Raw genomic sequence first — 17,337 nt, forward strand, 5'->3', positions numbered from 1 at the left:
TCCACAATCCGAGGGCGTATCGCCCAAAGTTTGAATTTGCAGAGACGTTCTGGACTACGACCACACCAGGTTGAAAGCACCCGATCTCGTTCGATCTCGGAAGTTAAGCAACCTCGGGCTTGGTCAGTACTTGGATGGGTGACCGCCTAGGAATACCAAGTGTTGTAGTCACTTTTTTGTTTTGTTTTTAGTGCTCCACAATCCGAGGTCGTATCGCTCAAAGTTTGAATTTGCGTTGACGTTGTGGACTACGACCACACCAGGTTGAAAGCACCCGATCTCGTTCGATCTCGGAAGTTAAGCAACCTCGGGCTTGGTCAGTACTTGGATGGGTGACCGCCTAGGAATACCAAGTGTTGTAGTCTCGTTTTTTTAGTGCATGAGAAACCGAGGTCGTATCGATCAAAGTTTGAATTTGCAGGGAGGTTGTGGACTACGACCACACCAGGTTGAAAGCACCCGATCTCGTTCGATCTCGGAAGTTAAGCAACCACGGGCTTGGTCAGTACTTGGATGGGTGACCGCCTAGGAATACCAAGTGTTGTAGTCACTTTTTTGTTTTTTCAGTGCTCCAGAATCCGAGGTCGTATCGATCAAAGTTTGAATTTGTATTGACGTTGTGGACTACGACCACACCAGGTTGAAAGCACCCGATCTCGTTCGATCTCGGAAGTTAAGCAACCACGGGCTTGGTCAGTACTTGGATGGGTGACCGCCTAGAAATACCAAGTGTTGTAGACACTTTTTTGTTTTGTTTTTAGTGCTCCACAATCCGAGGTCGTATCGATCAAAGTTTGAATTTGCATTGACGTTATGGACTACGACCACACCAGGTTGAAAGCACCTGATCTCGTTCGATCTCGGAAGTTAAGCAGCCTCGGGCTTGGTCAGTACTTGGATGGGTGACCGCCTAGGAATACCAAGTGTTGTAGTCGCTTTTTTGTTTTGTTTTTAGTGCTCCACAATCCGAGGTCGTATCGCTCAAACTTTGAATAAGCATTGACGTTGTGGACTACGACCACACCAGGTTGAAAGCACCCGATCTCGTTCGATCTCGGAAGTTAAGCAACCTCGGGCTTGGTCAGTACTTGGATGGGTGACCGCCTAGGAATACCAAGTGTTGTAGTCTCAGTTTTTTTAGTGCACGAGAAACCGAGGTCGCTTCGATCAAAGTTTGAATTTGCAGGGAGGTTGTGGACTACGACCACACCACGTTGAAAGCACCCGATCTCGTTCGATCTCGGAAGTTAAGCAACCTCGGGCTTGGTCAGTACTTGGATGGGTGACCGCCTAGGAATACCAAGTGTTGTAGTCACTTTTTTGTTTTGTTTTTAGTGCTCCACAATCCGAGGTCGTATCGCCCAAAGTTTGAATTTGCAGAGACGTTCTGGACTACGACCACACCAGGTTGAAAGCACCCGATCTCGTTCGATCTCGGAAGTTAAGCAACCTCGGGCTTGGTCAGTACTTGGATGGGTGACCGCCTAGGAATACCAAGTGTTGTAGTCACTTTTTTGTTTTGTTTTTAGTGCTCCAGAATCCGAGGTCGTATCGATCAAAGTTTGAATTTGCATTGACGTTGTGGACTACGACCACACCAGGTTGAAAGCACCCGATCTCGTTCGATCTCGGAAGTTAAGCAACCTCGGGCTTGGTCAGTACTTGGATGGGTGACCGCCTAGGAATACCAAGTGTTGTAGTCACTTTTTTGTTTTTTAGTGCTCCACAATCCGAGGTCGTATCGCTCAAAGTTTGAATTTGCATTGACGTTGTGGACTACGACCACACCAGGTTGAAAGCACCCGATCTCGTTCGATCTCGGAAGTTAAGCAACCACGGACTTGGTCAGTACTTGGATGGGTGACCGCCTAGGAATACCAAGTGTTGTAGTCACTTTTTTGTTTTGTTTTTTGTGCTCCACAATCCGAGGTCGTATCGATCAAAGTTTGAATTTGCAGAGACGTTGTGGACTACGACCACACCAGGTTGAAAGCACCTGATCTCGTTCGATCTCGGAAGTTAAGCATCCTCGGGCTTGGTCAGTACTTGGATGGGTGACCGCCTAGGAATACCAAGTGTTGTAGTCGCTTTTTTGTTTTGTTTTTAGTGCTCCACAATCCGAGGTCGTATCGCCCAAAGTTTGAATAAGCATTGACGTTGTGGACTACGACCACACCAGGTTGAAAGCACCCGATCTCGTTCGATCTCGGAAGTTAAGCAACCTCGGGCTTGGTCAGTACTTGGATGGGTGACCGCCTAGGAATACCAAGTGTTGTAGTCTCGTTTTTTTAGTGCATGAGAACCCGAGGTCGTATCGATCAAAGTTTGAATTTGGAGGGAGGTTGTGGACTACGACCACACCAGGTTGAAAGCACCCGATCTCGTTCGATCTCGGAAGTTAAGCAACCTCGGGCTTGGTCAGTACTTGGATGGGTGACCGCCTAGGAATACCAAGTGTTGTAGTCACTTTTTTGTTTTGTTTTTAGTGCTCCACAATCCGAGGTCGTATCGCCCAAAGTTTGAATTTGCATTGACGTTGTGGACTACGACCACACCAGGTTGAAAGCACCCGATCTCGTTCGATCTCGGAAGTTAAGCAACCGCGGGCTTGGTCAGTACTTGTATGGGTGACCGCCTAGGAATACCAAGTGTTGTAGTCTCGTTTTTTTAGTGCATGAGAACCCGAGGTCGCATCGATCAAAGTTTGAATTTGGAGGGAGGTTGTGGACTACGACCACACCAGGTTGAAAGCACCCGATCTCGTTCGATCTCGGAAGTTAAGCAACCTCGGGCTTGGTCAGTACTTGGATGGGTGACCGCCTAGGAATACCAAGTGTTGTAGTCACTTTTTTGTTTTGTTTTTAGTGCTCCACAATCCGAGGTCGTATCGCCCAAAGTTTGAATTTGCAGAGACGTTCTGGACTACGACCACACCAGGTTGAAATCACCCGGTTCTCGTTCGATCTCGGAAGTTAAGCAACCTCGGGCTTGGTCAGTACTTGGATGGGTGACCGCCTAGGAATACCAAGTGTTGTAGTCACTTTTTTGTTTTGTTTTTAGTGCTCCAGAATCCGAGGTCGTATCGATCAAAGTTTGAATTTGTATTGACGTTGTGGACTACGACCACACCAGGTTGAAAGCACCCGATCTCGTTCGATCTCGGAAGTTAAGCAACCACGGACTTGGTCAATACTTGGATGGGTGACCGCCTAGGAATACCAAGTGTTGTAGTCACTTTTTTGTTTTGTTTTTTGTGCTCCACAATTCGAGGTCGTATCGATCAAAGTTTGAATTTGCAGAGACGTTGTGGACTACGACCACACCAGGTTGAAAGCACCTGATCTCGTTCGATCTCGGAAGTTAAGCATCCTCGGGCTTGGTCAGTACTTGGATGGGTGACCGCCTAGGAATACCAAGTGTTGTAGTCGCTTTTTTGTTTTGTTTTTAGTGCTTCACAATCCGAGGTCGTATCGCCCAAAGTTTGAATAAGCATTGACGTTGTGGACTACGACCACACCAGGTTGAAAGCACCCGATCTCGTTCGATCTCGGAAGTTAAGCAACCTCGGGCTTGGTCAGTACTTGGATGGGTGAACGCCTAGGAATACCAAGTGTTGTAGTCTCGTTTTTTTAGTGCATGAGAACCCGAGGTCGCATCGATCAAAGTTTGAATTTGGAGGGAGGTTGTGGACTACGACCACACCAGGTTGAAAGCACCCGATCTCGTTCGATCTCGGAAGTTAAGCAACCTCGGGCTTGGTCAGTACTTGGATGGGTGACCGCCTAGGAATACCAAGTGTTGTAGTCACTTTTTTGTTTTGTTTTTAGTGCTCCACAATCCGAGGGCGTATCGCCCAAAGTTTGAATTTGCATTGACGTTGTGGACTACGACCACACCAGGTTGAAAGCACCCGATCTCGTTCGATCTCGGAAGTTAAGCAACCTCGGGCTTGGTCAGTACTTGGATGGGTGACCGCCTAGGAATACCAAGTGTTGTAGTCACTTTTTAGTTTTGTTTTTAGTGCTCCACAATCCGAGGGCGTATCGCTCAAAGTTTGAATTTGCATTGACGTTGTGGAATACGACCACACCAGGTTGAAAGCACCCGATCTCGTTCGATCTCGGAAGTTAAGCAACCTCGGGCTTGGTCAGTACTTGGATGGGTGAACGCCTAGGAATACCAAGTGTTGTAGTCTCGTTTTTTTAGTGCATGAGAACCCGAGGTCGCATCGATCAAAGTTTGAATTTGGAGGGAGGTTGTGGACTACGACCACACCAGGTTGAAAGCACCCGATCTCGTTCGATCTCGGAAGTTAAGCAACCTCGGGCTTGGTCAGTACTTGGATGGGTGACCGCCTAGGAATACCAAGTGTTGTAGTCACTTTTTTGTTTTGTTTTTAGTGCTCCACAATCCGAGGGCGTATCGCCCAAAGTTTGAATTTGCAGAGACGTTCTGGACTACGACCACACCAGGTTGAAAGCACCCGATCTCGTTCGATCTCGGAAGTTAAGCAACCTCGGGCTTGGTCAGTACTTGGATGGGTGACCGCCTAGGAATACCAAGTGTTGTAGTCACTTTTTTGTTTTGTTTTTAGTGCTCCACAATCCGAGGTCGTATCGCTCAAAGTTTGAATTTGCGTTGACGTTGTGGACTACGACCACACCAGGTTGAAAGCACCCGATCTCGTTCGATCTCGGAAGTTAAGCAACCTCGGGCTTGGTCAGTACTTGGATGGGTGACCGCCTAGGAATACCAAGTGTTGTAGTCTCGTTTTTTTAGTGCATGAGAAACCGAGGTCGTATCGATCAAAGTTTGAATTTGCAGGGAGGTTGTGGACTACGACCACACCAGGTTGAAAGCACCCGATCTCGTTCGATCTCGGAAGTTAAGCAACCACGGGCTTGGTCAGTACTTGGATGGGTGACCGCCTAGGAATACCAAGTGTTGTAGTCACTTTTTTGTTTTTTCAGTGCTCCAGAATCCGAGGTCGTATCGATCAAAGTTTGAATTTGTATTGACGTTGTGGACTACGACCACACCAGGTTGAAAGCACCCGATCTCGTTCGATCTCGGAAGTTAAGCAACCACGGGCTTGGTCAGTACTTGGATGGGTGACCGCCTAGAAATACCAAGTGTTGTAGACACTTTTTTGTTTTGTTTTTAGTGCTCCACAATCCGAGGTCGTATCGATCAAAGTTTGAATTTGCATTGACGTTATGGACTACGACCACACCAGGTTGAAAGCACCTGATCTCGTTCGATCTCGGAAGTTAAGCAGCCTCGGGCTTGGTCAGTACTTGGATGGGTGACCGCCTAGGAATACCAAGTGTTGTAGTCGCTTTTTTGTTTTGTTTTTAGTGCTCCACAATCCGAGGTCGTATCGCTCAAACTTTGAATAAGCATTGACGTTGTGGACTACGACCACACCAGGTTGAAAGCACCCGATCTCGTTCGATCTCGGAAGTTAAGCAACCTCGGGCTTGGTCAGTACTTGGATGGGTGACCGCCTAGGAATACCAAGTGTTGTAGTCTCAGTTTTTTTAGTGCACGAGAAACCGAGGTCGCTTCGATCAAAGTTTGAATTTGCAGGGAGGTTGTGGACTACGACCACACCACGTTGAAAGCACCCGATCTCGTTCGATCTCGGAAGTTAAGCAACCTCGGGCTTGGTCAGTACTTGGATGGGTGACCGCCTAGGAATACCAAGTGTTGTAGTCACTTTTTTGTTTTGTTTTTAGTGCTCCACAATCCGAGGTCGTATCGCCCAAAGTTTGAATTTGCAGAGACGTTCTGGACTACGACCACACCAGGTTGAAAGCACCCGATCTCGTTCGATCTCGGAAGTTAAGCAACCTCGGGCTTGGTCAGTACTTGGATGGGTGACCGCCTAGGAATACCAAGTGTTGTAGTCACTTTTTTGTTTTGTTTTTAGTGCTCCAGAATCCGAGGTCGTATCGATCAAAGTTTGAATTTGCATTGACGTTGTGGACTACGACCACACCAGGTTGAAAGCACCCGATCTCGTTCGATCTCGGAAGTTAAGCAACCTCGGGCTTGGTCAGTACTTGGATGGGTGACCGCCTAGGAATACCAAGTGTTGTAGTCACTTTTTTGTTTTTTAGTGCTCCACAATCCGAGGTCGTATCGCTCAAAGTTTGAATTTGCATTGACGTTGTGGACTACGACCACACCAGGTTGAAAGCACCCGATCTCGTTCGATCTCGGAAGTTAAGCAACCACGGACTTGGTCAGTACTTGGATGGGTGACCGCCTAGGAATACCAAGTGTTGTAGTCACTTTTTTGTTTTGTTTTTTGTGCTCCACAATCCGAGGTCGTATCGATCAAAGTTTGAATTTGCAGAGACGTTGTGGACTACGACCACACCAGGTTGAAAGCACCTGATCTCGTTCGATCTCGGAAGTTAAGCATCCTCGGGCTTGGTCAGTACTTGGATGGGTGACCGCCTAGGAATACCAAGTGTTGTAGTCGCTTTTTTGTTTTGTTTTTAGTGCTCCACAATCCGAGGTCGTATCGCCCAAAGTTTGAATAAGCATTGACGTTGTGGACTACGACCACACCAGGTTGAAAGCACCCGATCTCGTTCGATCTCGGAAGTTAAGCAACCTCGGGCTTGGTCAGTACTTGGATGGGTGACCGCCTAGGAATACCAAGTGTTGTAGTCTCGTTTTTTTAGTGCATGAGAACCCGAGGTCGTATCGATCAAAGTTTGAATTTGGAGGGAGGTTGTGGACTACGACCACACCAGGTTGAAAGCACCCGATCTCGTTCGATCTCGGAAGTTAAGCAACCTCGGGCTTGGTCAGTACTTGGATGGGTGACCGCCTAGGAATACCAAGTGTTGTAGTCACTTTTTTGTTTTGTTTTTAGTGCTCCACAATCCGAGGTCGTATCGCCCAAAGTTTGAATTTGCATTGACGTTGTGGACTACGACCACACCAGGTTGAAAGCACCCGATCTCGTTCGATCTCGGAAGTTAAGCAACCACGGACTTGGTCAGTACTTGGATGGGTGACCGCCTAGGAATACCAAGTGTTGTAGTCACTTTTTTGTTTTGTTTTTTGTGCTCCACAATCCGAGGTCGTATCGATCAAAGTTTGAATTTGCAGAGACGTTGTGGACTACGACCACACCAGGTTGAAAGCACCTGATCTCGTTCGATCTCGGAAGTTAAGCATCCTCGGGCTTGGTCAGTACTTGGATGGGTGACCGCCTAGGAATACCAAGTGTTGTAGTCTCGTTTTTTTAGTGCATGAGAACCCGAGGTCGCATTGATCAAAGTTTGAATTTGGAGGGAGGTTGTGGACTACGACCACACCAGGTTGAAAGCACCCGATCTCGTTCGATCTCGGAAGTTAAGCAACCTCGGGCTTGGTCAGTACTTGGATGGGTGACCGCCTAGGAATACCAAGTGTTGTAGTCAATTTTTTGTTTTTTTAGTGTTCCACAATCCGAGGTCGTATCGCTCAAAGTTTGAATTTGCATTGACGTTGTGGACTACGACCACACCAGGTTGAAAGCACCCGATCTCGTTCGATCTCGGAAGTTAAGCAACCACGGGCTTGGTCAGTACTTGGATGGGTGACCGCCTAGGAATACCAAGTGTTGTAGTCACTTTTTTGTTTTGTTTTTAGTGCTCCACAATCCGAGGTCGTATCGATCAAAGTTTGAATTTGCATTGACGTTATGGACTACGACCACACCAGGTTGAAAGCACCCGATCTCGTTCGATCTCGGAAGTTAAGCAGCCTCGGGCTTGGTCAGTACTTGGATGGGTGACCGCCTAGGAATACCAAGTGTTGTAGTCACTTTTTTGTTTTGTTTTTAGTGCTCCACAATCCGAGGTCGTATCGATCAAAGTTTCAATTTGCATTGACGTTATGGACTACGACCACACCAGGTTGAAAGCACCCGATCTCGTTCGATCTCGGAAGTTAAGCGGCCTCGGGCTTGGTCAGTACTTGGATGGGTGACCGCCTAGGAATACCAAGTGTTGTAGTCTCGTTTTTTTAGTGCATGAGAACCCGAGGTCGCATCGATCAAAGTTTGAATTTGGAGGGAGGTTGTGGACTACGACCACACCAGGTTGAAAGCACCCGATCTCGTTCGATCTCGGAAGTTAAGCAACCTCGGGCTTGGTCAGTACTTGGATGGGTGACCGCCTAGGAATACCAAGTGTTGTAGTCACTTTTTTGTTTTGTTTTTAGTGCTCCACAATCCGAGGTCGTATCGCCCAAAGTTTGAATTTGCAGAGACGTTCCGGACTACGACCACACCAGGTTGAAAGCACCCGATCTCGTTCTATCTCGGAAGTTAAGCAACCTCGGGCTTGGTCAGTACTTGGATGGGTGACCGCCTAGGAATACCAAGTGTTGTAGTCACTTTTTTGTTTTGTTTTTAGTGCTCCACAATCCGAGGTCGTATCGCTCAAAGTTTGAATTTGCATTGACGTTGTGGACTACGACCACACCAGGTTGAAAGCACCCGATCTCGTTCGATCTCGGAAGTTAAGCAGCCTCGGGCTTGGTCAGTACTTGGATGGGTGACCGCCTAGGAATACCAAGTGTTGTAGTCACTTTTTTGTTTTGTTTTTAGTGCTCCACAATCCGAGGTCGTATCGATCAAAGTTTCAATTTGCATTGACGTTATGGACTACGACCACACCAGGTTGAAAGCACCCGATCTCGTTCGATCTCGGAAGTTAAGCAGCCTCGGGCTTGGTCAGTACTTGGATGGGTGACCGCCTAGGAATACCAAGTGTTGTAGTCACTTTTTTGTTTTGTTTTTAGTGCTCCACAATCCGAGGTCGTATCGATCAAAGTTTCAATTTGCATTGACGTTATCGACTACGACCACACCAGGTTGAAAGCACCCGATCTCGTTCGATCTCGGAAGTTAAGCGGCCTCGGGCTTGGTCAGTACTTGGATGGGTGACCGCCTAGGAATACCAAGTGTTGTAGTCACTTTTTTGTTTTGTTTTTAGTGCTCCACAATCCGAGGTCGTATCGCCCAAAGTTTGAATTTTCATTGACGTTGTGGACTACGACCACACCAGGTTGAAAGCACCCGATCTCGTTCGATCTCGGAAGTTAAGCAACCTCGGGCTTGGTCAGTACTTGGATGGGTGACCGCCTAGGAATACCAAGTGTTGTAGTCACTTTTTAGTTTTGTTTTTAGTGCTCCACAATCCGAGGGCGTATCGCTCAAAGTTTGAATTTGCATTGACGTTGTGGACTACGACCACACCAGGTTGAAAGCACCCGATCTCGTTCGATCTCGGAAGTTAAGCAACCTCGGGCTTGGTCAGTACTTGGATGGGTGACCGCCTAGGAATACCAAGTGTTGTAGTCTCGTTTTTTTTAGTGCATGAGAACCCGAGGTCGCATTGATCAAAGTTTGAATTTGGAGGGAGGTTGTGGACTACGACCACACCAGGTTGAAAGCACCCGATCTCGTTCGATCTCGGAAGTTAAGCAACCTCGGGCTTGGTCAGTACTTGGATGGGTGACCGCCTAGGAATACCAAGTGTTGTAGTCAATTTTTTGTTTTTTTAGTGCTCCACAATCCGAGGTCGTATCGCTCAAAGTTTGAATTTGCATTGACGTTGTGGACTACGACCACACCAGGTTGAAAGCACCCGATCTCGTTCGATCTCGGAAGTTAAGCAACCACGGGCTTGGTCAGTACTTGGATGGGTGACCGCCTAGGAATACCAAGTGTTGTAGTCACTTTTTTGTTTTGTTTTTAGTGCTCCACAATCCGAGGTCGTATCGCCCAAAGTTTGAATTTGCATTGACGTTGTGGACTACGACCACACCAGGTTGAAAGCACCCGATCTCGTTCGATCTCGGAAGTTAAGCAACCTCGGGCTTGGTCAGTACTTGGATGGGTGACCGCCTAGGAATACCAAGTGTTGTAGTCACTTTTTTGTTTTGTTTTTAGTGCTCCACAATCCGAGGGCGTATCGCTCAAAGTTTGAATTTGCATTGACGTTGTGGACTACGACCACACCAGGTTGAAAGCACCCGATCTCGTTCGATCTCGGAAGTTAAGCAACCTCGGGCTTGGTCAGTACTTGGATGGGTGACCGCCTAGGAATACCAAGTGTTGTAGTCTCGTTTTTTTAGTGCATGAGAACCCGAGGTCGCATTGATCAAAGTTTGAATTTGGAGGGAGGTTGTGGACTACGACCACACCAGGTTGAAAGCACCCGATCTCGTTCGATCTCGGAAGTTAAGCAACCTCGGGCTTGGTCAGTACTTGGATGGGTGACCGCCTAGGAATACCAAGTGTTGTAGTCAATTTTTTGTTTTTTTAGTGTTCCACAATCCGAGGTCGTATCGCTCAAAGTTTGAATTTGCATTGACGTTGTGGACTACGACCACACCAGGTTGAAAGCACCCGATCTCGTTCGATCTCGGAAGTTAAGCAACCACGGGCTTGGTCAGTACTTGGATGGGTGACCGCCTAGGAATACCAAGTGTTGTAGTCACTTTTTTGTTTTGTTTTTAGTGCTCCACAATCCGAGGTCGTATCGATCAAAGTTTGAATTTGCATTGACGTTATGGACTACGACCACACCAGGTTGAAAGCACCCGATCTCGTTCGATCTCGGAAGTTAAGCAGCCTCGGGCTTGGTCAGTACTTGGATGGGTGACCGCCTAGGAATACCAAGTGTTGTAGTCACTTTTTTGTTTTGTTTTTAGTGCTCCACAATCCGAGGTCGTATCGATCAAAGTTTCAATTTGCATTGACGTTATGGACTACGACCACACCAGGTTGAAAGCACCCGATCTCGTTCGATCTCGGAAGTTAAGCGGCCTCGGGCTTGGTCAGTACTTGGATGGGTGACCGCCTAGGAATACCAAGTGTTGTAGTCTCGTTTTTTTAGTGCATGAGAACCCGAGGTCGCATCGATCAAAGTTTGAATTTGGAGGGAGGTTGTGGACTACGACCACACCAGGTTGAAAGCACCCGATCTCGTTCGATCTCGGAAGTTAAGCAACCTCGGGCTTGGTCAGTACTTGGATGGGTGACCGCCTAGGAATACCAAGTGTTGTAGTCACTTTTTTGTTTTGTTTTTAGTGCTCCACAATCCGAGGTCGTATCGCCCAAAGTTTGAATTTGCAGAGACGTTCCGGACTACGACCACACCAGGTTGAAAGCACCCGATCTCGTTCTATCTCGGAAGTTAAGCAACCTCGGGCTTGGTCAGTACTTGGATGGGTGACCGCCTAGGAATACCAAGTGTTGTAGTCACTTTTTTGTTTTGTTTTTAGTGCTCCACAATCCGAGGTCGTATCGCTCAAAGTTTGAATTTGCATTGACGTTGTGGACTACGACCACACCAGGTTGAAAGCACCCGATCTCGTTCGATCTCGGAAGTTAAGCAGCCTCGGGCTTGGTCAGTACTTGGATGGGTGACCGCCTAGGAATACCAAGTGTTGTAGTCACTTTTTTGTTTTGTTTTTAGTGCTCCACAATCCGAGGTCGTATCGATCAAAGTTTCAATTTGCATTGACGTTATGGACTACGACCACACCAGGTTGAAAGCACCCGATCTCGTTCGATCTCGGAAGTTAAGCAGCCTCGGGCTTGGTCAGTACTTGGATGGGTGACCGCCTAGGAATACCAAGTGTTGTAGTCACTTTTTTGTTTTGTTTTTAGTGCTCCACAATCCGAGGTCGTATCGATCAAAGTTTCAATTTGCATTGACGTTATCGACTACGACCACACCAGGTTGAAAGCACCCGATCTCGTTCGATCTCGGAAGTTAAGCGGCCTCGGGCTTGGTCAGTACTTGGATGGGTGACCGCCTAGGAATACCAAGTGTTGTAGTCACTTTTTTGTTTTGTTTTTAGTGCTCCACAATCCGAGGTCGTATCGCCCAAAGTTTGAATTTTCATTGACGTTGTGGACTACGACCACACCAGGTTGAAAGCACCCGATCTCGTTCGATCTCGGAAGTTAAGCAACCTCGGGCTTGGTCAGTACTTGGATGGGTGACCGCCTAGGAATACCAAGTGTTGTAGTCACTTTTTAGTTTTGTTTTTAGTGCTCCACAATCCGAGGGCGTATCGCTCAAAGTTTGAATTTGCATTGACGTTGTGGACTACGACCACACCAGGTTGAAAGCACCCGATCTCGTTCGATCTCGGAAGTTAAGCAACCTCGGGCTTGGTCAGTACTTGGATGGGTGACCGCCTAGGAATACCAAGTGTTGTAGTCTCGTTTTTTTTAGTGCATGAGAACCCGAGGTCGCATTGATCAAAGTTTGAATTTGGAGGGAGGTTGTGGACTACGACCACACCAGGTTGAAAGCACCCGATCTCGTTCGATCTCGGAAGTTAAGCAACCTCGGGCTTGGTCAGTACTTGGATGGGTGACCGCCTAGGAATACCAAGTGTTGTAGTCAATTTTTTGTTTTTTTAGTGCTCCACAATCCGAGGTCGTATCGCTCAAAGTTTGAATTTGCATTGACGTTGTGGACTACGACCACACCAGGTTGAAAGCACCCGATCTCGTTCGATCTCGGAAGTTAAGCAACCACGGGCTTGGTCAGTACTTGGATGGGTGACCGCCTAGGAATACCAAGTGTTGTAGTCACTTTTTTGTTTTGTTTTTAGTGCTCCACAATCCGAGGTCGTATCGATCAAAGTTTGAATTTGCATTGACTTTATGGACTACGACCACCCCAGGTTGAAAGCACCCGATCTCGTTCGATCTCTGAAGTTAAGCAGCCTCGGGCTTGGTCAGTACTTGGATGGGTGACCGCCTAGGAATACCAAGTGTTGTAGTCACTTTTTTGTTTTGTTTTTAGTGCTCCACAATCCGAGGTCGTATCGATCAAAGTTTCAATTTGCATTGACGTTATGGACTACGACCACACCAGGTTGAAAGCACCCGATCTCGTTCGATCTCGGAAGTTAAGCGGCCTCGGGCTTGGTCAGTACTTGGATGGGTGACCGCCTAGGAATACCAAGTGTTGTAGTCTCGTTTTTTTAGTGCATGAGAACCCGAGGTCGCATCGATCAAAGTTTGAATTTGGAGGGAGGTTGTGGACTACGACCACACCAGGTTGAAAGCACCCGATCTCGTTCGATCTCGGAAGTTAAGCAACCTCGGGCTTGGTCAGTACTTGGATGGGTGACCGCCTAGGAATACCAAGTGTTGTAGTCACTTTTTTGTTTTGTTTTTAGTGCTCCACAATCCGAGGTCGTATCGCCCAAAGTTTGAATTTGCAGAGACGTTCCGGACTACGACCACACCAGGTTGAAAGCACCCGATCTCGTTCGATCTCGGAAGTTAAGCAACCTCGGGCTTGGTCAGTACTTGGATGGGTGACCGCCTAGGAATACCAAGTGTTGTAGTCACTTTTTTGTTTTGTTTTTAGTGCTCCACAATCCGAGGGCGTATCGCTCAAAGTTTGAATTTGCATTGACGTTGTGGACTACGACCACACCAGGTTGAAAGCACCCGATCTCGTTCGATCTCGGAAGTTAAGCAGCCTCGGGCTTGGTCAGTACTTGGATGGGTGACCGCCTAGGAATACCAAGTGTTGTAGTCACTTTTTTGTTTTGTTTTTAGTGCTCCACAATCCGAGGGCGTATCGCTCAAAGTTTGAATTTGCATTGACGTTGTGGACTACGACCACACCAGGTTGAAAGCACCCGATCTCGTTCGATCTCGGAAGTTAAGCAACCTCGGGCTTGGTCAGTACTTGGATGGGTGACCGCCTAGGAATACCAAGTGTTGTAGTCTCGTTTTTTTAGTGCATGAGAACCCGAGGTCGCATTGATCAAAGTTTGAATTTGGAGGGAGGTTGTGGACTACGACCACACCAGGTTGAAAGCACCCCATCTCGTTCGATCTCGGAAGTTAAGCAACCTCGGGCTTGGTCAGTACTTGGATGGGTGACCGCCTAGGAATACCAAGTGTTGTAGTCAATTTTTTGTTTTTTTAGTGTTCCACAATCCGAGGTCGTATCGCTCAAAGTTTGAATTTGCATTGACGTTGTGGACTACGACCACACCAGGTTGAAAGCACCCGATCTCGTTCGATCTCGGAAGTTAAGCAACCACGGGCTTGGTCAGTACTTGGATGGGTGACCGCCTAGGAATACCAAGTGTTGTAGTCACTTTTTTGTTTTGTTTTTAGTGCTCCACAATCCGAGGTCGTATCGATCAAAGTTTGAATTTGCATTGACGTTATGGACTACGACCACACCAGGTTGAAAGCACCCGATCTCGTTCGATCTCGGAAGTTAAGCAGCCTCGGGCTTGGTCAGTACTTGGATGGGTGACCGCCTAGGAATACCAAGTGTTGTAGTCACTTTTTTGTTTTGTTTTTAGTGCTCCACAATCCGAGGTCGTATCGATCAAAGTTTCAATTTGCATTGACGTTATGGACTACGACCACACCAGGTTGAAAGCACCCGATCTCGTTCGATCTCGGAAGTTAAGCGGCCTCGGGCTTGGTCAGTACTTGGATGGGTGACCGCCTAGGAATACCAAGTGTTGTAGTCTCGTTTTTTTAGTGCATGAGAACCCGAGGTCGCATCGATCAAAGTTTGAATTTGGAGGGAGGTTGTGGACTACGACCACACCAGGTTGAAAGCACCCGATCTCGTTCGATCTCGGAAGTTAAGCAACCTCGGGCTTGGTCAGTACTTGGATGGGTGACCGCCTAGGAATACCAAGTGTTGTAGTCACTTTTTTGTTTTGTTTTTAGTGCTCCACAATCCGAGGTCGTATCGCCCAAAGTTTGAATTTGCAGAGACGTTCCGGACTACGACCACACCAGGTTGAAAGCACCCGATCTCGTTCTATCTCGGAAGTTAAGCAACCTCGGGCTTGGTCAGTACTTGGATGGGTGACCGCCTAGGAATACCAAGTGTTGTAGTCACTTTTTTGTTTTGTTTTTAGTGCTCCACAATCCGAGGTCGTATCGCTCAAAGTTTGAATTTGCATTGACGTTGTGGACTACGACCACACCAGGTTGAAAGCACCCGATCTCGTTCGATCTCGGAAGTTAAGCAGCCTCGGGCTTGGTCAGTACTTGGATGGGTGACCGCCTAGGAATACCAAGTGTTGTAGTCACTTTTTTGTTTTGTTTTTAGTGCTCCACAATCCGAGGTCGTATCGATCAAAGTTTCAATTTGCATTGACGTTATGGACTACGACCACACCAGGTTGAAAGCACCCGATCTCGTTCGATCTCGGAAGTTAAGCAGCCTCGGGCTTGGTCAGTACTTGGATGGGTGACCGCCTAGGAATACCAAGTGTTGTAGTCACTTTTTTGTTTTGTTTTTAGTGCTCCACAATCCGAGGTCGTATCGATCAAAGTTTCAATTTGCATTGACGTTATCGACTACGACCACACCAGGTTGAAAGCACCCGATCTCGTTCGATCTCGGAAGTTAAGCGGCCTCGGGCTTGGTCAGTACTTGGATGGGTGACCGCCTAGGAATACCAAGTGTTGTAGTCACTTTTTTGTTTTGTTTTTAGTGCTCCACAATCCGAGGTCGTATCGCCCAAAGTTTGAATTTTCATTGACGTTGTGGACTACGACCACACCAGGTTGAAAGCACCCGATCTCGTTCGATCTCGGAAGTTAAGCAACCTCGGGCTTGGTCAGTACTTGGATGGGTGACCGCCTAGGAATACCAAGTGTTGTAGTCACTTTTTAGTTTTGTTTTTAGTGCTCCACAATCCGAGGGCGTATCGCTCAAAGTTTGAATTTGCATTGACGTTGTGGACTACGACCACACCAGGTTGAAAGCACCCGATCTCGTTCGATCTCGGAAGTTAAGCAACCTCGGGCTTGGTCAGTACTTGGATGGGTGACCGCCTAGGAATACCAAGTGTTGTAGTCTCGTTTTTTTTAGTGCATGAGAACCCGAGGTCGCATTGATCAAAGTTTGAATTTGGAGGGAGGTTGTGGACTACGACCACACCAGGTTGAAAGCACCCGATCTCGTTCGATCTCGGAAGTTAAGCAACCTCGGGCTTGGTCAGTACTTGGATGGGTGACCGCCTAGGAATACCAAGTGTTGTAGTCAATTTTTTGTTTTTTTAGTGCTCCACAATCCGAGGTCGTATCGCTCAAAGTTTGAATTTGCATTGACGTTGTGGACTACGACCACACCAGGTTGAAAGCACCCGATCTCGTTCGATCTCGGAAGTTAAGCAACCACGGGCTTGGTCAGTACTTGGATGGGTGACCGCCTAGGAATACCAAGTGTTGTAGTCACTTTTTTGTTTTGTTTTTAGTGCTCCACAATCCGAGGTCGTATCGATCAAAGTTTCAATTTGCATTGACGTTATCGACTACGACCACACCAGGTTGAAAGCACCCGATCTCGTTCGATCTCGGAAGTTAAGCGGCCTCGGGCTTGGTCAGTACTTGGATGGGTGACCGCCTAGGAATACCAAGTGTTGTAGTCACTTTTTTGTTTTGTTTTTAGTGCTCCACAATCCGAGGTCGTATCGCCCAAAGTTTGAATTTTCATTGACGTTGTGGACTACGACCACACCAGGTTGAAAGCACCCGATCTCGTTCGATCTCGGAAGTTAAGCAACCTCGGGCTTGGTCAGTACTTGGATGGGTGACCGCCTAGGAATACCAAGTGTTGTAGTCACTTTTTAGTTTTGTTTTTAGTGCTCCACAATCCGAGGGCGTATCGCTCAAAGTTTGAATTTGCATTGACGTTGTGGACTACGACCACACCAGGTTGAAAGCACCCGATCTCGTTCGATCTCGGAAGTTAAGCAACCTCGGGCTTGGTCAGTACTTGGATGGGTGACCGCCTAGGAATACCAAGTGTTGTAGTCTCGTTTTTTTTAGTGCATGAGAACCCGAGGTCGCATTGATCAAAGTTTGAATTTGGAGGGAGGTTGTGGACTACGACCACACCAGGTTGAAAGCACCCGATCTCGTTCGATCTCGGAAGTTAAGCAACCTCGGGCTTGGTCAGTACTTGGATGGGTGACCGCCTAGGAATACCAAGTGTTGTAGTCAATTTTTTGTTTTTTTAGTGCTCCACAATCCGAGGTCGTATCGCTCAAAGTTTGAATTTGCATTGACGTTGTGGACTACGACCACACCAGGTTGAAAGCACCCGATCTCGTTCGATCTCGGAAGTTAAGCAACCACGGGCTTGGTCAGTACTTGGATGGGTGACCGCCTAGGAATACCAAGTGTTGTAGTCACTTTTTTGTTTTGTTTTTAGTGCTCCACAATCCGAGGTCGTATCGATCAAAGTTTGAATTTGCATTGACTTTATGGACTACGACCACCCCAGGTTGAAAGCACCCGAT

The 17,337-nt window shown here is 47.5% G+C and overlaps 90 non-coding genes across 90 annotated transcripts; all 90 read left to right on the forward strand.

The window, feature by feature from the left end:
- Positions 1-52: 52 nt before the first annotated feature.
- On the forward strand, positions 53-171 carry LOC145209616 (5S ribosomal RNA). Its single transcript, XR_013855135.1, has one exon. It is a non-coding gene; the product is annotated as a 5S ribosomal RNA (ribosomal RNA).
- A 75-nt stretch (positions 172-246) lies between these two features.
- Positions 247-365, forward strand: LOC145210541 (5S ribosomal RNA). Its single transcript, XR_013856001.1, has one exon. It is a non-coding gene; the product is annotated as a 5S ribosomal RNA (ribosomal RNA).
- Positions 366-431: 66 nt separating this feature from the next.
- Positions 432-550, forward strand: LOC145209834 (5S ribosomal RNA). The gene has a single exon (XR_013855338.1). It is a non-coding gene; the product is annotated as a 5S ribosomal RNA (ribosomal RNA).
- A 72-nt stretch (positions 551-622) lies between these two features.
- LOC145210578 (5S ribosomal RNA) lies at positions 623-741 on the forward strand. Its single transcript, XR_013856035.1, has one exon. It is a non-coding gene; the product is annotated as a 5S ribosomal RNA (ribosomal RNA).
- A 75-nt stretch (positions 742-816) lies between these two features.
- On the forward strand, positions 817-935 carry LOC145210243 (5S ribosomal RNA). The gene has a single exon (XR_013855720.1). It is a non-coding gene; the product is annotated as a 5S ribosomal RNA (ribosomal RNA).
- Positions 936-1,010: 75 nt separating this feature from the next.
- Positions 1,011-1,129, forward strand: LOC145210554 (5S ribosomal RNA). Its single transcript, XR_013856012.1, has one exon. It is a non-coding gene; the product is annotated as a 5S ribosomal RNA (ribosomal RNA).
- Positions 1,130-1,196: 67 nt separating this feature from the next.
- LOC145210352 (5S ribosomal RNA) lies at positions 1,197-1,315 on the forward strand. The gene has a single exon (XR_013855822.1). It is a non-coding gene; the product is annotated as a 5S ribosomal RNA (ribosomal RNA).
- A 75-nt stretch (positions 1,316-1,390) lies between these two features.
- On the forward strand, positions 1,391-1,509 carry LOC145209617 (5S ribosomal RNA). The gene has a single exon (XR_013855136.1). It is a non-coding gene; the product is annotated as a 5S ribosomal RNA (ribosomal RNA).
- A 75-nt stretch (positions 1,510-1,584) lies between these two features.
- Positions 1,585-1,703, forward strand: LOC145209618 (5S ribosomal RNA). Its single transcript, XR_013855137.1, has one exon. It is a non-coding gene; the product is annotated as a 5S ribosomal RNA (ribosomal RNA).
- Positions 1,704-1,774: 71 nt separating this feature from the next.
- LOC145210111 (5S ribosomal RNA) lies at positions 1,775-1,893 on the forward strand. Its single transcript, XR_013855596.1, has one exon. It is a non-coding gene; the product is annotated as a 5S ribosomal RNA (ribosomal RNA).
- Positions 1,894-1,968: 75 nt separating this feature from the next.
- LOC145210364 (5S ribosomal RNA) lies at positions 1,969-2,087 on the forward strand. The gene has a single exon (XR_013855833.1). It is a non-coding gene; the product is annotated as a 5S ribosomal RNA (ribosomal RNA).
- A 75-nt stretch (positions 2,088-2,162) lies between these two features.
- Positions 2,163-2,281, forward strand: LOC145210565 (5S ribosomal RNA). Its single transcript, XR_013856023.1, has one exon. It is a non-coding gene; the product is annotated as a 5S ribosomal RNA (ribosomal RNA).
- Positions 2,282-2,347: 66 nt separating this feature from the next.
- Positions 2,348-2,466, forward strand: LOC145209619 (5S ribosomal RNA). The gene has a single exon (XR_013855138.1). It is a non-coding gene; the product is annotated as a 5S ribosomal RNA (ribosomal RNA).
- Positions 2,467-2,541: 75 nt separating this feature from the next.
- Positions 2,542-2,660, forward strand: LOC145210202 (5S ribosomal RNA). The gene has a single exon (XR_013855681.1). It is a non-coding gene; the product is annotated as a 5S ribosomal RNA (ribosomal RNA).
- A 66-nt stretch (positions 2,661-2,726) lies between these two features.
- Positions 2,727-2,845, forward strand: LOC145209620 (5S ribosomal RNA). The gene has a single exon (XR_013855139.1). It is a non-coding gene; the product is annotated as a 5S ribosomal RNA (ribosomal RNA).
- Positions 2,846-2,920: 75 nt separating this feature from the next.
- LOC145210715 (5S ribosomal RNA) lies at positions 2,921-3,040 on the forward strand. Its single transcript, XR_013856162.1, has one exon. It is a non-coding gene; the product is annotated as a 5S ribosomal RNA (ribosomal RNA).
- Positions 3,041-3,115: 75 nt separating this feature from the next.
- On the forward strand, positions 3,116-3,234 carry LOC145210576 (5S ribosomal RNA). Its single transcript, XR_013856033.1, has one exon. It is a non-coding gene; the product is annotated as a 5S ribosomal RNA (ribosomal RNA).
- A 75-nt stretch (positions 3,235-3,309) lies between these two features.
- LOC145210366 (5S ribosomal RNA) lies at positions 3,310-3,428 on the forward strand. The gene has a single exon (XR_013855835.1). It is a non-coding gene; the product is annotated as a 5S ribosomal RNA (ribosomal RNA).
- Positions 3,429-3,503: 75 nt separating this feature from the next.
- Positions 3,504-3,622, forward strand: LOC145210265 (5S ribosomal RNA). Its single transcript, XR_013855741.1, has one exon. It is a non-coding gene; the product is annotated as a 5S ribosomal RNA (ribosomal RNA).
- A 66-nt stretch (positions 3,623-3,688) lies between these two features.
- Positions 3,689-3,807, forward strand: LOC145209621 (5S ribosomal RNA). The gene has a single exon (XR_013855140.1). It is a non-coding gene; the product is annotated as a 5S ribosomal RNA (ribosomal RNA).
- Positions 3,808-3,882: 75 nt separating this feature from the next.
- On the forward strand, positions 3,883-4,001 carry LOC145209623 (5S ribosomal RNA). Its single transcript, XR_013855141.1, has one exon. It is a non-coding gene; the product is annotated as a 5S ribosomal RNA (ribosomal RNA).
- Positions 4,002-4,076: 75 nt separating this feature from the next.
- Positions 4,077-4,195, forward strand: LOC145210598 (5S ribosomal RNA). Its single transcript, XR_013856054.1, has one exon. It is a non-coding gene; the product is annotated as a 5S ribosomal RNA (ribosomal RNA).
- Positions 4,196-4,261: 66 nt separating this feature from the next.
- On the forward strand, positions 4,262-4,380 carry LOC145209624 (5S ribosomal RNA). Its single transcript, XR_013855142.1, has one exon. It is a non-coding gene; the product is annotated as a 5S ribosomal RNA (ribosomal RNA).
- A 75-nt stretch (positions 4,381-4,455) lies between these two features.
- On the forward strand, positions 4,456-4,574 carry LOC145209625 (5S ribosomal RNA). Its single transcript, XR_013855143.1, has one exon. It is a non-coding gene; the product is annotated as a 5S ribosomal RNA (ribosomal RNA).
- Positions 4,575-4,649: 75 nt separating this feature from the next.
- Positions 4,650-4,768, forward strand: LOC145210577 (5S ribosomal RNA). Its single transcript, XR_013856034.1, has one exon. It is a non-coding gene; the product is annotated as a 5S ribosomal RNA (ribosomal RNA).
- A 66-nt stretch (positions 4,769-4,834) lies between these two features.
- On the forward strand, positions 4,835-4,953 carry LOC145209835 (5S ribosomal RNA). Its single transcript, XR_013855339.1, has one exon. It is a non-coding gene; the product is annotated as a 5S ribosomal RNA (ribosomal RNA).
- Positions 4,954-5,025: 72 nt separating this feature from the next.
- Positions 5,026-5,144, forward strand: LOC145210579 (5S ribosomal RNA). The gene has a single exon (XR_013856036.1). It is a non-coding gene; the product is annotated as a 5S ribosomal RNA (ribosomal RNA).
- A 75-nt stretch (positions 5,145-5,219) lies between these two features.
- Positions 5,220-5,338, forward strand: LOC145210244 (5S ribosomal RNA). Its single transcript, XR_013855721.1, has one exon. It is a non-coding gene; the product is annotated as a 5S ribosomal RNA (ribosomal RNA).
- A 75-nt stretch (positions 5,339-5,413) lies between these two features.
- On the forward strand, positions 5,414-5,532 carry LOC145210589 (5S ribosomal RNA). The gene has a single exon (XR_013856045.1). It is a non-coding gene; the product is annotated as a 5S ribosomal RNA (ribosomal RNA).
- Positions 5,533-5,599: 67 nt separating this feature from the next.
- Positions 5,600-5,718, forward strand: LOC145210354 (5S ribosomal RNA). The gene has a single exon (XR_013855824.1). It is a non-coding gene; the product is annotated as a 5S ribosomal RNA (ribosomal RNA).
- Positions 5,719-5,793: 75 nt separating this feature from the next.
- Positions 5,794-5,912, forward strand: LOC145209626 (5S ribosomal RNA). The gene has a single exon (XR_013855144.1). It is a non-coding gene; the product is annotated as a 5S ribosomal RNA (ribosomal RNA).
- A 75-nt stretch (positions 5,913-5,987) lies between these two features.
- On the forward strand, positions 5,988-6,106 carry LOC145209628 (5S ribosomal RNA). The gene has a single exon (XR_013855146.1). It is a non-coding gene; the product is annotated as a 5S ribosomal RNA (ribosomal RNA).
- A 71-nt stretch (positions 6,107-6,177) lies between these two features.
- LOC145210112 (5S ribosomal RNA) lies at positions 6,178-6,296 on the forward strand. The gene has a single exon (XR_013855597.1). It is a non-coding gene; the product is annotated as a 5S ribosomal RNA (ribosomal RNA).
- Positions 6,297-6,371: 75 nt separating this feature from the next.
- LOC145210367 (5S ribosomal RNA) lies at positions 6,372-6,490 on the forward strand. The gene has a single exon (XR_013855836.1). It is a non-coding gene; the product is annotated as a 5S ribosomal RNA (ribosomal RNA).
- Positions 6,491-6,565: 75 nt separating this feature from the next.
- LOC145210600 (5S ribosomal RNA) lies at positions 6,566-6,684 on the forward strand. Its single transcript, XR_013856056.1, has one exon. It is a non-coding gene; the product is annotated as a 5S ribosomal RNA (ribosomal RNA).
- Positions 6,685-6,750: 66 nt separating this feature from the next.
- Positions 6,751-6,869, forward strand: LOC145209629 (5S ribosomal RNA). The gene has a single exon (XR_013855147.1). It is a non-coding gene; the product is annotated as a 5S ribosomal RNA (ribosomal RNA).
- A 75-nt stretch (positions 6,870-6,944) lies between these two features.
- On the forward strand, positions 6,945-7,063 carry LOC145210113 (5S ribosomal RNA). Its single transcript, XR_013855598.1, has one exon. It is a non-coding gene; the product is annotated as a 5S ribosomal RNA (ribosomal RNA).
- Positions 7,064-7,138: 75 nt separating this feature from the next.
- Positions 7,139-7,257, forward strand: LOC145210183 (5S ribosomal RNA). The gene has a single exon (XR_013855664.1). It is a non-coding gene; the product is annotated as a 5S ribosomal RNA (ribosomal RNA).
- Positions 7,258-7,323: 66 nt separating this feature from the next.
- Positions 7,324-7,442, forward strand: LOC145209630 (5S ribosomal RNA). The gene has a single exon (XR_013855148.1). It is a non-coding gene; the product is annotated as a 5S ribosomal RNA (ribosomal RNA).
- A 72-nt stretch (positions 7,443-7,514) lies between these two features.
- Positions 7,515-7,633, forward strand: LOC145209836 (5S ribosomal RNA). The gene has a single exon (XR_013855340.1). It is a non-coding gene; the product is annotated as a 5S ribosomal RNA (ribosomal RNA).
- Positions 7,634-7,708: 75 nt separating this feature from the next.
- LOC145209790 (5S ribosomal RNA) lies at positions 7,709-7,827 on the forward strand. The gene has a single exon (XR_013855297.1). It is a non-coding gene; the product is annotated as a 5S ribosomal RNA (ribosomal RNA).
- Positions 7,828-7,902: 75 nt separating this feature from the next.
- Positions 7,903-8,021, forward strand: LOC145209892 (5S ribosomal RNA). The gene has a single exon (XR_013855393.1). It is a non-coding gene; the product is annotated as a 5S ribosomal RNA (ribosomal RNA).
- Positions 8,022-8,087: 66 nt separating this feature from the next.
- LOC145209631 (5S ribosomal RNA) lies at positions 8,088-8,206 on the forward strand. Its single transcript, XR_013855149.1, has one exon. It is a non-coding gene; the product is annotated as a 5S ribosomal RNA (ribosomal RNA).
- A 75-nt stretch (positions 8,207-8,281) lies between these two features.
- On the forward strand, positions 8,282-8,400 carry LOC145210479 (5S ribosomal RNA). Its single transcript, XR_013855941.1, has one exon. It is a non-coding gene; the product is annotated as a 5S ribosomal RNA (ribosomal RNA).
- A 75-nt stretch (positions 8,401-8,475) lies between these two features.
- LOC145209791 (5S ribosomal RNA) lies at positions 8,476-8,594 on the forward strand. The gene has a single exon (XR_013855298.1). It is a non-coding gene; the product is annotated as a 5S ribosomal RNA (ribosomal RNA).
- A 75-nt stretch (positions 8,595-8,669) lies between these two features.
- Positions 8,670-8,788, forward strand: LOC145209792 (5S ribosomal RNA). Its single transcript, XR_013855299.1, has one exon. It is a non-coding gene; the product is annotated as a 5S ribosomal RNA (ribosomal RNA).
- A 75-nt stretch (positions 8,789-8,863) lies between these two features.
- LOC145209967 (5S ribosomal RNA) lies at positions 8,864-8,982 on the forward strand. The gene has a single exon (XR_013855462.1). It is a non-coding gene; the product is annotated as a 5S ribosomal RNA (ribosomal RNA).
- A 75-nt stretch (positions 8,983-9,057) lies between these two features.
- Positions 9,058-9,176, forward strand: LOC145209632 (5S ribosomal RNA). The gene has a single exon (XR_013855150.1). It is a non-coding gene; the product is annotated as a 5S ribosomal RNA (ribosomal RNA).
- A 75-nt stretch (positions 9,177-9,251) lies between these two features.
- On the forward strand, positions 9,252-9,370 carry LOC145210612 (5S ribosomal RNA). The gene has a single exon (XR_013856067.1). It is a non-coding gene; the product is annotated as a 5S ribosomal RNA (ribosomal RNA).
- Positions 9,371-9,437: 67 nt separating this feature from the next.
- Positions 9,438-9,556, forward strand: LOC145209633 (5S ribosomal RNA). Its single transcript, XR_013855151.1, has one exon. It is a non-coding gene; the product is annotated as a 5S ribosomal RNA (ribosomal RNA).
- A 72-nt stretch (positions 9,557-9,628) lies between these two features.
- On the forward strand, positions 9,629-9,747 carry LOC145209837 (5S ribosomal RNA). Its single transcript, XR_013855341.1, has one exon. It is a non-coding gene; the product is annotated as a 5S ribosomal RNA (ribosomal RNA).
- A 75-nt stretch (positions 9,748-9,822) lies between these two features.
- Positions 9,823-9,941, forward strand: LOC145209634 (5S ribosomal RNA). The gene has a single exon (XR_013855152.1). It is a non-coding gene; the product is annotated as a 5S ribosomal RNA (ribosomal RNA).
- Positions 9,942-10,016: 75 nt separating this feature from the next.
- Positions 10,017-10,135, forward strand: LOC145210625 (5S ribosomal RNA). Its single transcript, XR_013856079.1, has one exon. It is a non-coding gene; the product is annotated as a 5S ribosomal RNA (ribosomal RNA).
- Positions 10,136-10,201: 66 nt separating this feature from the next.
- On the forward strand, positions 10,202-10,320 carry LOC145209635 (5S ribosomal RNA). Its single transcript, XR_013855153.1, has one exon. It is a non-coding gene; the product is annotated as a 5S ribosomal RNA (ribosomal RNA).
- A 72-nt stretch (positions 10,321-10,392) lies between these two features.
- On the forward strand, positions 10,393-10,511 carry LOC145209838 (5S ribosomal RNA). Its single transcript, XR_013855342.1, has one exon. It is a non-coding gene; the product is annotated as a 5S ribosomal RNA (ribosomal RNA).
- Positions 10,512-10,586: 75 nt separating this feature from the next.
- On the forward strand, positions 10,587-10,705 carry LOC145209793 (5S ribosomal RNA). Its single transcript, XR_013855300.1, has one exon. It is a non-coding gene; the product is annotated as a 5S ribosomal RNA (ribosomal RNA).
- Positions 10,706-10,780: 75 nt separating this feature from the next.
- LOC145209893 (5S ribosomal RNA) lies at positions 10,781-10,899 on the forward strand. Its single transcript, XR_013855394.1, has one exon. It is a non-coding gene; the product is annotated as a 5S ribosomal RNA (ribosomal RNA).
- Positions 10,900-10,965: 66 nt separating this feature from the next.
- Positions 10,966-11,084, forward strand: LOC145209636 (5S ribosomal RNA). The gene has a single exon (XR_013855154.1). It is a non-coding gene; the product is annotated as a 5S ribosomal RNA (ribosomal RNA).
- A 75-nt stretch (positions 11,085-11,159) lies between these two features.
- LOC145210480 (5S ribosomal RNA) lies at positions 11,160-11,278 on the forward strand. The gene has a single exon (XR_013855942.1). It is a non-coding gene; the product is annotated as a 5S ribosomal RNA (ribosomal RNA).
- Positions 11,279-11,353: 75 nt separating this feature from the next.
- On the forward strand, positions 11,354-11,472 carry LOC145209795 (5S ribosomal RNA). Its single transcript, XR_013855302.1, has one exon. It is a non-coding gene; the product is annotated as a 5S ribosomal RNA (ribosomal RNA).
- A 75-nt stretch (positions 11,473-11,547) lies between these two features.
- Positions 11,548-11,666, forward strand: LOC145209796 (5S ribosomal RNA). Its single transcript, XR_013855303.1, has one exon. It is a non-coding gene; the product is annotated as a 5S ribosomal RNA (ribosomal RNA).
- Positions 11,667-11,741: 75 nt separating this feature from the next.
- LOC145209968 (5S ribosomal RNA) lies at positions 11,742-11,860 on the forward strand. Its single transcript, XR_013855463.1, has one exon. It is a non-coding gene; the product is annotated as a 5S ribosomal RNA (ribosomal RNA).
- Positions 11,861-11,935: 75 nt separating this feature from the next.
- LOC145209637 (5S ribosomal RNA) lies at positions 11,936-12,054 on the forward strand. Its single transcript, XR_013855155.1, has one exon. It is a non-coding gene; the product is annotated as a 5S ribosomal RNA (ribosomal RNA).
- Positions 12,055-12,129: 75 nt separating this feature from the next.
- LOC145210637 (5S ribosomal RNA) lies at positions 12,130-12,248 on the forward strand. Its single transcript, XR_013856090.1, has one exon. It is a non-coding gene; the product is annotated as a 5S ribosomal RNA (ribosomal RNA).
- A 67-nt stretch (positions 12,249-12,315) lies between these two features.
- Positions 12,316-12,434, forward strand: LOC145209640 (5S ribosomal RNA). The gene has a single exon (XR_013855157.1). It is a non-coding gene; the product is annotated as a 5S ribosomal RNA (ribosomal RNA).
- A 72-nt stretch (positions 12,435-12,506) lies between these two features.
- On the forward strand, positions 12,507-12,625 carry LOC145209839 (5S ribosomal RNA). Its single transcript, XR_013855343.1, has one exon. It is a non-coding gene; the product is annotated as a 5S ribosomal RNA (ribosomal RNA).
- Positions 12,626-12,700: 75 nt separating this feature from the next.
- LOC145210656 (5S ribosomal RNA) lies at positions 12,701-12,819 on the forward strand. Its single transcript, XR_013856108.1, has one exon. It is a non-coding gene; the product is annotated as a 5S ribosomal RNA (ribosomal RNA).
- Positions 12,820-12,894: 75 nt separating this feature from the next.
- On the forward strand, positions 12,895-13,013 carry LOC145209894 (5S ribosomal RNA). The gene has a single exon (XR_013855395.1). It is a non-coding gene; the product is annotated as a 5S ribosomal RNA (ribosomal RNA).
- Positions 13,014-13,079: 66 nt separating this feature from the next.
- Positions 13,080-13,198, forward strand: LOC145209641 (5S ribosomal RNA). The gene has a single exon (XR_013855158.1). It is a non-coding gene; the product is annotated as a 5S ribosomal RNA (ribosomal RNA).
- A 75-nt stretch (positions 13,199-13,273) lies between these two features.
- Positions 13,274-13,392, forward strand: LOC145209642 (5S ribosomal RNA). Its single transcript, XR_013855159.1, has one exon. It is a non-coding gene; the product is annotated as a 5S ribosomal RNA (ribosomal RNA).
- A 75-nt stretch (positions 13,393-13,467) lies between these two features.
- LOC145209797 (5S ribosomal RNA) lies at positions 13,468-13,586 on the forward strand. The gene has a single exon (XR_013855304.1). It is a non-coding gene; the product is annotated as a 5S ribosomal RNA (ribosomal RNA).
- Positions 13,587-13,661: 75 nt separating this feature from the next.
- LOC145210648 (5S ribosomal RNA) lies at positions 13,662-13,780 on the forward strand. The gene has a single exon (XR_013856101.1). It is a non-coding gene; the product is annotated as a 5S ribosomal RNA (ribosomal RNA).
- Positions 13,781-13,846: 66 nt separating this feature from the next.
- LOC145210478 (5S ribosomal RNA) lies at positions 13,847-13,965 on the forward strand. The gene has a single exon (XR_013855940.1). It is a non-coding gene; the product is annotated as a 5S ribosomal RNA (ribosomal RNA).
- A 72-nt stretch (positions 13,966-14,037) lies between these two features.
- On the forward strand, positions 14,038-14,156 carry LOC145209840 (5S ribosomal RNA). The gene has a single exon (XR_013855344.1). It is a non-coding gene; the product is annotated as a 5S ribosomal RNA (ribosomal RNA).
- Positions 14,157-14,231: 75 nt separating this feature from the next.
- LOC145209798 (5S ribosomal RNA) lies at positions 14,232-14,350 on the forward strand. The gene has a single exon (XR_013855305.1). It is a non-coding gene; the product is annotated as a 5S ribosomal RNA (ribosomal RNA).
- Positions 14,351-14,425: 75 nt separating this feature from the next.
- On the forward strand, positions 14,426-14,544 carry LOC145209896 (5S ribosomal RNA). The gene has a single exon (XR_013855396.1). It is a non-coding gene; the product is annotated as a 5S ribosomal RNA (ribosomal RNA).
- A 66-nt stretch (positions 14,545-14,610) lies between these two features.
- Positions 14,611-14,729, forward strand: LOC145209643 (5S ribosomal RNA). The gene has a single exon (XR_013855160.1). It is a non-coding gene; the product is annotated as a 5S ribosomal RNA (ribosomal RNA).
- Positions 14,730-14,804: 75 nt separating this feature from the next.
- LOC145210481 (5S ribosomal RNA) lies at positions 14,805-14,923 on the forward strand. The gene has a single exon (XR_013855943.1). It is a non-coding gene; the product is annotated as a 5S ribosomal RNA (ribosomal RNA).
- A 75-nt stretch (positions 14,924-14,998) lies between these two features.
- LOC145209800 (5S ribosomal RNA) lies at positions 14,999-15,117 on the forward strand. Its single transcript, XR_013855306.1, has one exon. It is a non-coding gene; the product is annotated as a 5S ribosomal RNA (ribosomal RNA).
- A 75-nt stretch (positions 15,118-15,192) lies between these two features.
- On the forward strand, positions 15,193-15,311 carry LOC145209801 (5S ribosomal RNA). The gene has a single exon (XR_013855307.1). It is a non-coding gene; the product is annotated as a 5S ribosomal RNA (ribosomal RNA).
- Positions 15,312-15,386: 75 nt separating this feature from the next.
- On the forward strand, positions 15,387-15,505 carry LOC145209969 (5S ribosomal RNA). The gene has a single exon (XR_013855464.1). It is a non-coding gene; the product is annotated as a 5S ribosomal RNA (ribosomal RNA).
- A 75-nt stretch (positions 15,506-15,580) lies between these two features.
- On the forward strand, positions 15,581-15,699 carry LOC145209644 (5S ribosomal RNA). The gene has a single exon (XR_013855161.1). It is a non-coding gene; the product is annotated as a 5S ribosomal RNA (ribosomal RNA).
- A 75-nt stretch (positions 15,700-15,774) lies between these two features.
- LOC145210660 (5S ribosomal RNA) lies at positions 15,775-15,893 on the forward strand. Its single transcript, XR_013856112.1, has one exon. It is a non-coding gene; the product is annotated as a 5S ribosomal RNA (ribosomal RNA).
- A 67-nt stretch (positions 15,894-15,960) lies between these two features.
- On the forward strand, positions 15,961-16,079 carry LOC145209645 (5S ribosomal RNA). Its single transcript, XR_013855162.1, has one exon. It is a non-coding gene; the product is annotated as a 5S ribosomal RNA (ribosomal RNA).
- Positions 16,080-16,151: 72 nt separating this feature from the next.
- LOC145209842 (5S ribosomal RNA) lies at positions 16,152-16,270 on the forward strand. Its single transcript, XR_013855346.1, has one exon. It is a non-coding gene; the product is annotated as a 5S ribosomal RNA (ribosomal RNA).
- Positions 16,271-16,345: 75 nt separating this feature from the next.
- On the forward strand, positions 16,346-16,464 carry LOC145209970 (5S ribosomal RNA). Its single transcript, XR_013855465.1, has one exon. It is a non-coding gene; the product is annotated as a 5S ribosomal RNA (ribosomal RNA).
- Positions 16,465-16,539: 75 nt separating this feature from the next.
- LOC145209646 (5S ribosomal RNA) lies at positions 16,540-16,658 on the forward strand. The gene has a single exon (XR_013855163.1). It is a non-coding gene; the product is annotated as a 5S ribosomal RNA (ribosomal RNA).
- A 75-nt stretch (positions 16,659-16,733) lies between these two features.
- On the forward strand, positions 16,734-16,852 carry LOC145210672 (5S ribosomal RNA). Its single transcript, XR_013856123.1, has one exon. It is a non-coding gene; the product is annotated as a 5S ribosomal RNA (ribosomal RNA).
- A 67-nt stretch (positions 16,853-16,919) lies between these two features.
- LOC145209647 (5S ribosomal RNA) lies at positions 16,920-17,038 on the forward strand. The gene has a single exon (XR_013855164.1). It is a non-coding gene; the product is annotated as a 5S ribosomal RNA (ribosomal RNA).
- A 72-nt stretch (positions 17,039-17,110) lies between these two features.
- On the forward strand, positions 17,111-17,229 carry LOC145209843 (5S ribosomal RNA). Its single transcript, XR_013855347.1, has one exon. It is a non-coding gene; the product is annotated as a 5S ribosomal RNA (ribosomal RNA).
- Positions 17,230-17,337: the final 108 nt, after the last annotated feature.

The sequence above is a fragment of the Phallusia mammillata genome, chromosome 1 (genome assembly GCF_965637545.1).
Source record: "Phallusia mammillata chromosome 1, kaPhaMamm4.hap1.1, whole genome shotgun sequence".
NCBI lineage: Eukaryota > Metazoa > Chordata > Ascidiacea > Phlebobranchia > Ascidiidae > Phallusia > Phallusia mammillata.